General features: G+C 45.0%; 1 long non-coding RNA gene across 1 annotated transcript; it reads left to right on the forward strand.

Moving 5' to 3' along the window:
• The first annotated feature begins 8905 nt into the window (after positions 1–8905).
• On the forward strand, positions 8906–9790 carry LOC126990015 (uncharacterized). Its single transcript, XR_007743945.1, has 2 exons — positions 8906–9508; positions 9666–9790. It is a non-coding gene; the product is annotated as an uncharacterized LOC126990015 (long non-coding RNA).
• Positions 9791–10146: the final 356 nt, after the last annotated feature.

A 10146-nucleotide genomic window follows, 5' to 3' on the forward strand; every position in this document is an offset into this window, starting at 1 on the left:
TGACTCCTCTGCTGTAAAAATGAAGAACAAATGTGTTTATTTTTGCAGCGCCTCGTTTTCATGTTGTAAAATCTGAAATTCACACCATCTTTGAGGCCTTCAATCCCCACCATAATTAGGGATTGGGGAAAGGAGGAACGAGGATGAAGAAATGAAGGAAGGAAGGAAAAGGAACAAGAGAAGCAGGAGTGGGAGGAAGGATTCGAGGAAGGGGTGATGGAAATGGAGAAATGAATGTTAGAGAGGTTCACGACCGCCACTCTATCGTCATTAAACAGTCGTATTGACCAAACACGTTAGTCAGTGGTCCATATTGCACGCAGGACGGTGACCGGAGGGAGGCAGGAGTGGCTGGAGGAGGAGGAGGAGGAGGAGATCGAAGAGACGGGAGGCACGATTTTGGTATGAGGGAGGAAAAGGAGGGAAAGGATGAGTACAGAGGTAAAGTCGGGAGGCAAAGGAGGAAGCAAGTGGAAGAAACGGTGGAGGAAAGGAGACATGGAGAGAAAGGTGGAGGATATAAGGGATGGTGGATGAATGGAAGCACAGGAAGAATCAAGTAGAAAAATGAAGGAGGGAAAGAGACATGGCAGGAGGCAAGTGAGAGGAACCCGTGACGCTGCGTGGGGTAAGTATCCTTGAGCTTCTGAGTCGTATAATGTGTGTCCGCCTCAAGGGAAAGGGGGAGGCGGGCTCTCTTTCTGCCTCTGTTTCTGCTTTCTTTTCTCCTTTCTCCTACTATTATCTATATCAGTATTGTTTGTTTGTTTTGCTTGTTTGTGTATGTGTGCCTTTGTGTGTGTGGGGGGGGTGGGGGTGTTCAACGCTTCAACAAATATTTATGAGGATGCGCGTCACACTAAGGAAATTGATGTACATGACTGCTTGTGAGTATGAGCGAATGTATAAGAACCGAGGCATCCAAACTAATCAACGTATTACCTCCCTGCTCTCCTTTTCACTCCACTTTCCTTCCTTCCTTCCTTCCTTCGCTCCCTTTCAAACCAAGAGCCACTACCGAGGTCCACCTTCTATGCTTTTTATCATTTATTCGCTTTGGCTACACAACTGAATCTCTTCCTCCCTTTTAATGGCTTATCTTGTTAGTCTCTCTTTCCCTCTTGAAAATACTATCCTCCCATCTGTTCTTTTTTCTCCCCATGTCCTTGTATCTTTAGCAACCTCCCTTCCTGAAACCCAATCTTCCATATTGCTTTTATCGCCCACTCCCTCACGCCCTCCTCCACACACCTCCTCCGTCCCGGCTGATACACAGACTCGCAAAGTTTTCCTGCAAGCGGCTCCGGGACACAAAAGGCAGGATCTAGTGGCCGCTTACATACAATTCCGCTCTGCTAATTACTCCGGCCATTGTTTGTCTTGGCGCAGCGGCTGGACTCTTTTGTTTTTCTCTTTGCTTTCTTCCGTCACGGCTCGCTGGCTCCTTGCACTCGCGAGGGTTTAGGAAGCTCACCTACTTTGCATGAGGAGCTGAGGCAATGGACTTTTATATTCTTGCTCCTCGCCTCCCTCACAGCGCGGTTCATAGAGTCTGTGTTCTCAAAAAATGTTGAATACTGTAACTTACTTTGAACAAACTTTCATAATAGTTCATAAGTGTTTATATGAATGAGAAACTTTGCATACGAAAGGTAACTCGCCGACGTAATTTTGCTGCATGCTTCTTAAGACACACGTTGAAAGAGAAAGAAACTGTTGGACTTATTCTTGCATTAGTTACAAGTGAATATATGATTGCACAAAGTAATAAATTCAAATAACTTCAACTTGCTGGCTACTTTTCCGCAACGCTCTGAAACTACATCTTTGGAGACTAAGAAATATTTAACTTAATGGAAAGTCACTAATGTTATATACTACTGTTACTACTACTGCGACTACTGCTACCTCTACTACCTCTACCACTACTACCTACTATTACTACTACTACTGATTTCTCTGTTTGGCTATTAGTAAAAATAAATAACACACAAGTAGTAAAGTAGAAACAGTCAGACACAAAATAGATACAGACACTAAGGTAGATAGTAATGAAGGCTTTTAAGTGTGAAAGGAAAGTGTATTAAAGGATTGCAGAGTGAAGGGAAAGTGTATTGAAGTATTCACAGACAGGCAGACAGAAGAACGCGACAGACACAGAGAGAAACACATAGGCTTCCATCTCGCCAACGACAAACCTTTTTCCACATTGCCATCATCACTCTCAGTACACCGCCATCATCACAACCATCACCTGCTCCAGCGCACAAGACCCACATCTAACCCAACGTTGCCAGATCGTCGTACTCAGCCGCTTATATTTCCCGACTTCCTACCCTCAAACTGTCTTCTGGGCTCCAATAACGAAACTCATTTATAGTTATCGTTAGAAGAGTTAGATCCTGATGGTTCTTTTCGATAGTTAGGCGTCAGAAACCGGTAAATACTATGCTCTGAGTACGATAATCTGGCAACGGTGACCTAACCACCACCACCACCACCCAGAGATACGATAAAAAAGTAAGAATAAGCAAATACATCATCGTCTTCACCCCTCACCAGTCACAATCACGACCTAGAAAACCAAGAACATATAAAAAGAAGAAATAGCTCATGTGTCTCAATGCCACCACAATTACCAATCAGAACAAAAACAAATAAAGATGAACAACTACTTCATCTGCTGCCTTGCCACCACCACCACCACCACCACCAAGCAGAAAAATAATACAAAGAGAAATAAACAACTACTTCATTGCCACCACCACCATCCTATCTCCGCCCCTTTCCCGCCGCTATCCAGCCTCCGCTCCCGCCCCCGCCACCTCCGCCTCAAGCATCCGAGCACCTAATTTCAGCTCTCATTACCTCCCTCCCATTAGCCTTCCTCTTTACGGTAATAACACGCTGTTTTAAGTGGCACGAAAGCTTTTCGGCTCTTTTTTTTTTCGGCATCACCTGTTTTTTTTATGCGTTCTTACCTCCATTAATTAAGCATGTTCACAGATTTATTAGGGTTTTATGGGCAAATCTGTCATCACGGAAAGCAGGCTCTTTTCTCTCTTTTACCTTCCCAAAGTTGGATATTTAACTTCAGCGTGGGTGTGTGTGTGTGTGTGTGTGTGTGTGTGTGTGTGTGTGCGGGTGTTCGAGCGAGAGAGCGAGAGAGAGAGAGAGAGAGAAAGAAGCGAGAATGTTATATTCAGGCGGAGCAACAAGGAAATGCAGTCTTGGTCCTCTAGACGGGAAGCTGCCACGGCCTGTTTTGATCTAATATGTTAGCAGGAGTTTCTTTCCGGCAGAGTCGCGTCAGTTCTACGATACCTCTGCCATTAATCTCTCGCTATGCTGAAGGGACTAGAACGAAAGGGCTAGGAATTCCATTAGCCTGTGTCGTAACTGCATCAAGAACAAAATAAATGTGTTTCCAGCATCGTCCGTCTTTCTGATACCCTTATCCATACTATTGCATCTCGCTTAGCTTACATTCTTCGGACCAACGTAGATAGCAAGGTGATTTCATTGAAGTTTTAAGGACGTTATAAGAAATGAATAAGGCGATTTAGAGTATGTATTTAAGCCGAAAACAGGACACCTCTCCTCCCGAAACTGACCTATCTTTCGGCCACCTCTTTGGATTCTTTTTAGGAACAGCGAGTAGCGGGCTTTTTTTTATTAATGTTTACTTTTTTGTGCCCTTGAGCTGTCTCCTTTGCTGTAAAAAAAAAAAAAAAAAAAGATGAGTGGAGCAATTTAAGTAGATGTTTAGGAGGAGGAGGAGGAGGAGGAGGAGCACCAAGAGACGGATGCAGCAGGAGGAGGAAAACCAAAAGGAAAGGAGAGAAAGGAGCCTCATTCCTGCCTGTTGCCGTAGCTACTTGAGGAGAGCATTGGTTACGAAGACTCAGTTACCCTCCTCCTCTTCCGCATAATGTACTCTTCCTCTTCCTCTTTCTCCACCTTCTCCTCCTCCTCCAAATCATCGTTTCTGCTTCCTTCAGAAATGATAGCAAGGCCAGAAGCTCCATGTTTCCTCCTCCAAATTATCGTCCTTCTCTTCCTCCTCCTCCTCCAAATTATCGTCCTTCTCTTCCTCCTCCTCCTCCTCCTAATCATCTTAACATCCTACTCCTACTTATCCTCCTCCCACGCATCCTCCTTCATGTCTTCCTCCTTCTTCGCTTCCTCTTTCTCCACTTTCTCTAACCACTCCTCCACCTCTTCCTCCGCTTTCTCCTTCTGCTCCACCCTCCTCCTCTCGTGACCAGGTGGAAGACGAGGGCGTGTTTACAAGGAAGCCACTCCTTGATGTATTCATGAAGACCTAATCCGAGTGAGCCTCACCGCGCCATTACAAGGACGCTCACGAGGGCGCACTCACGGGGACTCTCATGGCGATCTTTTTTTTTTTTACAACAAAGGAGACAGCTCAAGGCCACACAAAAAATGAAAACAATAATAAAAAAAAGCCCGGTACTCTTTGCTCCCAAAAAAAAGAATCAAAAGAGGTGGCCGAAAGAAAGAACTTGGGAAAACCTTATCGATGTCGAGGAAGGCAACGAAAAGACCCTTATCGATGTCTGAAGGTAACGAAAAGACTATCGATGTCGGAGGTAACGAAAAGACCTTATCGATATCTGAGGAAAATTAACAAAAAAGACCTTATCGATGCTGAGGTAACGAAGAAAGACCTTATCGATGTCTGAGAGGTAACGAAAAGACCTTATCGATGTCACAAGGTAACAAAAAGATATCCGTGTCTGAGAGGATAACGAAACCTTATCGATGTCTGAGAGAGTAACAAAAAACCTCGATGTCAAAGAGGAATAACAAAAAAGGCCATATCCGATGTCCCCAAGAAACTGTGAAAAAAAAGAATGTCTGATTGATTAAAAAAAGTATAAGTATTTTGTTTCTGTTCCCCAGGATATAAAACGTAAATAAAGAGCTATAAAATAAGAAAGGATGCTAGTAAGGAAGAGACGGATAGCGTGGAAATTATATAAAACAAATGAAGGAAGAAAATATTGGTGGAAGAATTAATTGTTTTCGCCAAATCTGGATATTATCACACACACACACACACACACACACACACACACACACATACACACACACACACACACACACACACACACACATACACACACACACACACACGATATACATTAAGAAACGGCCATATTCAGGAGTAAACACCAAAATCTATTCATAACTCGTATTTGCAGAACCTTGAACTGAGAGTCTTGAAAGTCAGTCCAGTCTCTCTCTCTCTCTCTTCTCTCTCTCTCTCTCTCTCTCTCTCCTCCTCCTCAAATCATCGTTTCTGCTTCTTCAGAAATGATAGCAAGGCCAAGCTCATGTTTCCTCTCAAGTATCGTCATCTCTTCTCCTCCTCCTCAAATTATCGTCCTTCTCTTCCTCTCCTCCTCCTCTAATCATCTTGCTGTCTACTCTCGCCTCCTCCTCCACGCATCTCCTTCATGTCTTCCTCCTTCCTTCCCTCTTTCTCTCCTTTCTCTAACCCTCTCCCTATTCCTCCTTTCTCCTTCTGCTCCACCTCCTCATCTCGTGACCAGAGTGGAAGACGAGGCGTGTTTACAAAAGGCCTCTTGATGTATTCTTGAGGCCTAATCCGAGTAGGCCTCACCGCGCCATTACAAGGACGCTCACGAGGGCGCACTCCTGAGGACTCTCATGGCGATCTTTTTTTTACAACAAGGGAGACAGCTCAAGGCCACAAAAAACAATAATAAAAAGCCCATTTCTCGCTGCTCCCAAAAAGAATCAAAAGAGGTGGCCGAAAGAAAGAACTTGGAAAACCTTATCGATGTCTGAGAGGCAACGAAAAAGACCTTATCGATGTCTGAGAGGTAACGAGAAAGACCTTATCGATGTCTGAGAGGTAACGAAAAAGACCTTATCGATGTCTGAGAGGTAACGAAAAAGACCTTATCGATGTCTGAGAGGTAACGAAAAAGACCTTATCGATGTCTGAGAGATAACGAAAAAGACCTTATCGATGTCTGAGAGGCAACGAAAAAAGAGATGTCTGTTGATAAAAAAAAGTATAAGTATTTTGTTTCTGTTCCCAGGATATAAAACGTAAATAAAGAGCTATAAATAAGAGAGAAAGGGATGCTAGTGAAAGGAAGAGACGGATAGCGTGGAAATTATATAAACAAATGAAGGAAAGAAAATATTGGTAGGAAGAATTAATTGTTTTTCGCCGTCTGGATATTGTCACACACACACACACACACACACACACACACACACACACACACACACACACATACACACACACACACACACACACACACACACACACATACACACACACACACACACACGACTAAAAACATTAAATATTCGGAATTAAACACTTAAGAAATCTAGCCCATAACTCGTTATTTGCAGAACCTTGAACTGAGGGTCTTGAAAGGTGATCAGTCTCTCTCTCTCTCTCTCTCTCTCTCTCTCTCTCTCTCTCTCCTACCTCTCTCTCTCTCTCTCTCTCTCTCTCTCTCTCTCTCAACTCCTTCGGAAGAATTTTTCATTTGTTTATTCAATGTGAGCTCTTTCATGACTTCAAGACGTTTATAATAAACTATTGTGTACGGATCTTTTATTATTGTGTGTGTGGGCGCATCAGTTTTCTAATTCGGTCCAAAAGCAATAGTCTTTCTTCAGACAGATTAATGTATACAGAAAGGTAGCTTCTAATTAACACACGTGTGTGTGTGTGTGTGTCAGCTGTGTGTGTGTGTGTGTGTGTGTGTGTGTGTGTGTAATGTAACGTCTTGAATTCTCCATCAATCCTCAATTTCTTTCTTACACTCTTTCTTTTCTATTTATCAACTCTCCTCCTTCTTACAATTAGTCCTCATAGGTTCTAAATTCTTCCCTTGCCCCTTGTCCCTTTGCTGCTGGGTTCTTCTCTCCTCCTATCGTGTTCTCCTAAGTGTCCTGTCCACCCTCCTAGCATTCCTTACCCTTGTCCTTTTCTCACATATTTCCTCGCATTTATGACTCTGGTAATCTGATTTCGCTTTATCTCGTCCTTCTTCTCTTTTCTTCCTATATACAGCTTCATCTTCCTCCTCCTACTCCTTCTCCTCCTCCTCTCCATTCCACTTCCCTCTGCCTCTCTGTACACCCCGCCTTTCCTCCTTCTTCCTCCACTTCATTCACCTTCTCTACAATATCTCCTCTCCCACGCTCAGATGTCTTCTGCACGCGTTCTTCCTCTTAACATTTTTCCTCTCTTATCTCTTCCGAACTTCCACCCTCGTTCTCCTCCTCCCTCCTCCCTCTCTTCCTTCTCCCTCCTTCACCTTTCTTCTTCCTCCTCAGGTTCGCAGTGTGGCGAGATTAATCTTCATAAGCTTGATAAGGAACAGACACACATATCTGAATTTTGTCCTTGCAGCCACTTCATCTTCCTCCTCCTTCTCCTCCTCCTTCGCGTGCTCCTTTATTTTTCAGTCCTTCTGCTTTGGCTAATTTATCTTGTTTCTTCACGTCTCCTTTTCCCTTTCATTATAACTTCTTTTCCTGCTTCATGACTTTCTAAAATAGATTTCTGAATTTTTTCCAACATAACCACAAAACCCTCACCTTGGTTCCTCCTCCTCCTCCTCCTCCTTCGCCTTCATTTTCTCCTCCTCCTCTCTTCTTCCTCCTCCCCATTCCACCTACTCTTTCTCCTCCCGCTCCTGCATAATCCAACTTCGTATCAGGCTGTATTTTTAAGAATTTGCATCCTGCTCTGATACCTTGTTCTAATTCGTAATCCTCTGCATGCTTCTTCTCCTCTTAAGCTTTCCCATTTTCACTCAGGTCGCTGTTCACACTGTGCCGTCTCCACTTACTCAAATCCTTCACCGCATTCCTCAGTCCTTCTATGTCAAGTTTATTCCAAAACAATATATCCTCCTGGTCGTCCTCCATATTCTCCTTCTCCTTCTCTTCTTCTTCTTGTCTTTGGTCTTTTTGTTCTTGTTCTTCTCTTTCTTTATTATTATTATTACTATTACGTATTATTCCTCTTCTGCTTCCTCCTCCTCCTCCTCCTCCTCCTCCTCCTCCTCCTCCTCTCCCCTCCTCCCAGCCTGGGCGCTCCGAGGGTCTCACAATACCACGGTGACTCAACTCGCGCCATTATTAAAGTGACGAAGCTGATCCGCAAGTGAGGCAACACGGTAACACAACCCGACAGCACAGCTTGTAGTGGCCGGACGAGGAGAGAAGAGAAGAAGAAAAGAAGAAGAAAAAAAGAAAAGAAAAGAAAGGGAGAAGAGAGAAAGGAGAGAAAAGGAGGGCAGAGACTGAAGAGAAAGGTAAGGTGAAAATAGTGAGTAAGGTAAAGGTAAGGTAGAAAGGAAAGAAAGGAAAGGAAAGGAAGGAAGGGAAGGGAAGGGACAGAGAGGGACAGAGAGCGAGAGAGAGAGTGAGAGAGAGAGAGAGAGAGAGAGAGAGAGAGAGAGGAGAAGAGAGAGAGAGAGAGAGAAAGCAGTAGCGTCATGGAGGTTGGTCATAAGCCAGAGTTACTAAAGCTAATGTCATTAAACTCAAACGCCCGTGTCCTTCCTCCTTTCCCTTTCTTCCTTCTCTCTCTCTCTCTCTCTCTCTCTCTCTCTCTCTCTCTCTCTCTCTCCTGCCATACCTTACTTCTCTTCTTTGTCCTCCTCCATTTTCCTTAGGAGACTTAGTAGATGAGGAGAAGTGGAGGAAAGGAAATCATATGAGAAGATAGAGAGACACTAGGAAGAGGAGGAGGAGGAGAACACCAAAGAACAAAATAAAAGAAAAAAGATAAAAAAATATACAAGAACACACATAAAGTTGAATGCACTCGTGTTCTCTCACAATAACAAACGAAACAAAACTTTGTGCTCTCGCCAAACAACCGTAACACCCCCACTGGCGCCTCCCTCTCCCTCTCTCCCCTGAGCCCAACACACGGCTCAAAAGTCTGTGCTGCCCTTCAACTCCCTCCTTAAGGTAACCTCATGTGTCCCGCCTGACTGTTGGGTTACTGTACCACCACGTGGGATGTCTGTCTGTCTAGCCTCCCCTCCCACTGTTCCCTGACTCGCGCCGTGCCCGCAGCGTGTCCTGGCCGTGCTGTGTGTGCTGGTGCTGATGGCCGCCGCCGTGATGGCTGCTGGCGGACAGGGTGGCTATGGCGGAGGCTTAGGCTACGGTAGCTATGGCCCAGGCGGAGGCTACGGTGGCTATGGCCCAGGCGGAGGCTACGGTAGCGGAGGCAGAGGCTTAGGCTACGGTGGCTATGGCAAAGGCGGAGGCAACGGTGGCGGAGGCAGTGGCCTCGGTGTCGGAGGCGTGAGTGACATGGACGGAACCGGAGGCTTCAATGACGGAACCTTCGTTAGCGGCGCCCGAGGCCCCATTGGCGGCGGCGGAGGCTTCGGTGGCGGAAGCTTCGGTACCGGCAGCGGAGGCTTCGGTGGCGGCAAATCCGGCGTCAAGGACGACAACTAAGGTGAGTGGAGGGATGGAAGGGTGCAGGGAGGAGGAGTCAGTGGATTGCCGGGAGAGCGGTGCAGTTACTATAGACACAGGTCTGCTGGACCCTGGGGTACAGTCAGTCCACTCGACGGAGCAGCATCAGTGGGACTGACGGGCCCTTGTCTCCACAGGCTGAAACGACACACTCGACACCCCCGAGGACCTGCACTGCCCTACTGGTGACGATGGCGGCGGCGGCGGCAAAGCAAATGTATATGGAAATAAATTGGACGAGGAATAAAACCACTTAAATTTGTTACGCATTTTCATTCTTTGGTCCATTTTGGCAGCGAAGTAATGAATGATTGGTTGAATGGGATATATATATATATATATATATATATATAATATATATATATATATATATATATATATATATATATATATATATATATATGTATATATAAGAACATAAGAACGTAAAGGAGTCTGCAAGAGGCCGGTTGGCCTATACAAGGCAGCTCCTGTACACTCAACCCCACCTTACCTCACCATCCATGGCTTTATCTAACCTCTTCTTGAATGTATCTATGGTAGTGGCACCCACAACATGGCTCCCAAGCCTGTTCCATTCGTCCACCACTCTATTAGTGAACCAATTCTTGCCTATGT

The sequence above is a fragment of the Eriocheir sinensis genome, unplaced genomic scaffold (genome assembly GCF_024679095.1).
Source record: "Eriocheir sinensis breed Jianghai 21 unplaced genomic scaffold, ASM2467909v1 Scaffold1410, whole genome shotgun sequence".
Taxonomy (NCBI): Eukaryota; Metazoa; Arthropoda; class Malacostraca; order Decapoda; family Varunidae; genus Eriocheir; species Eriocheir sinensis.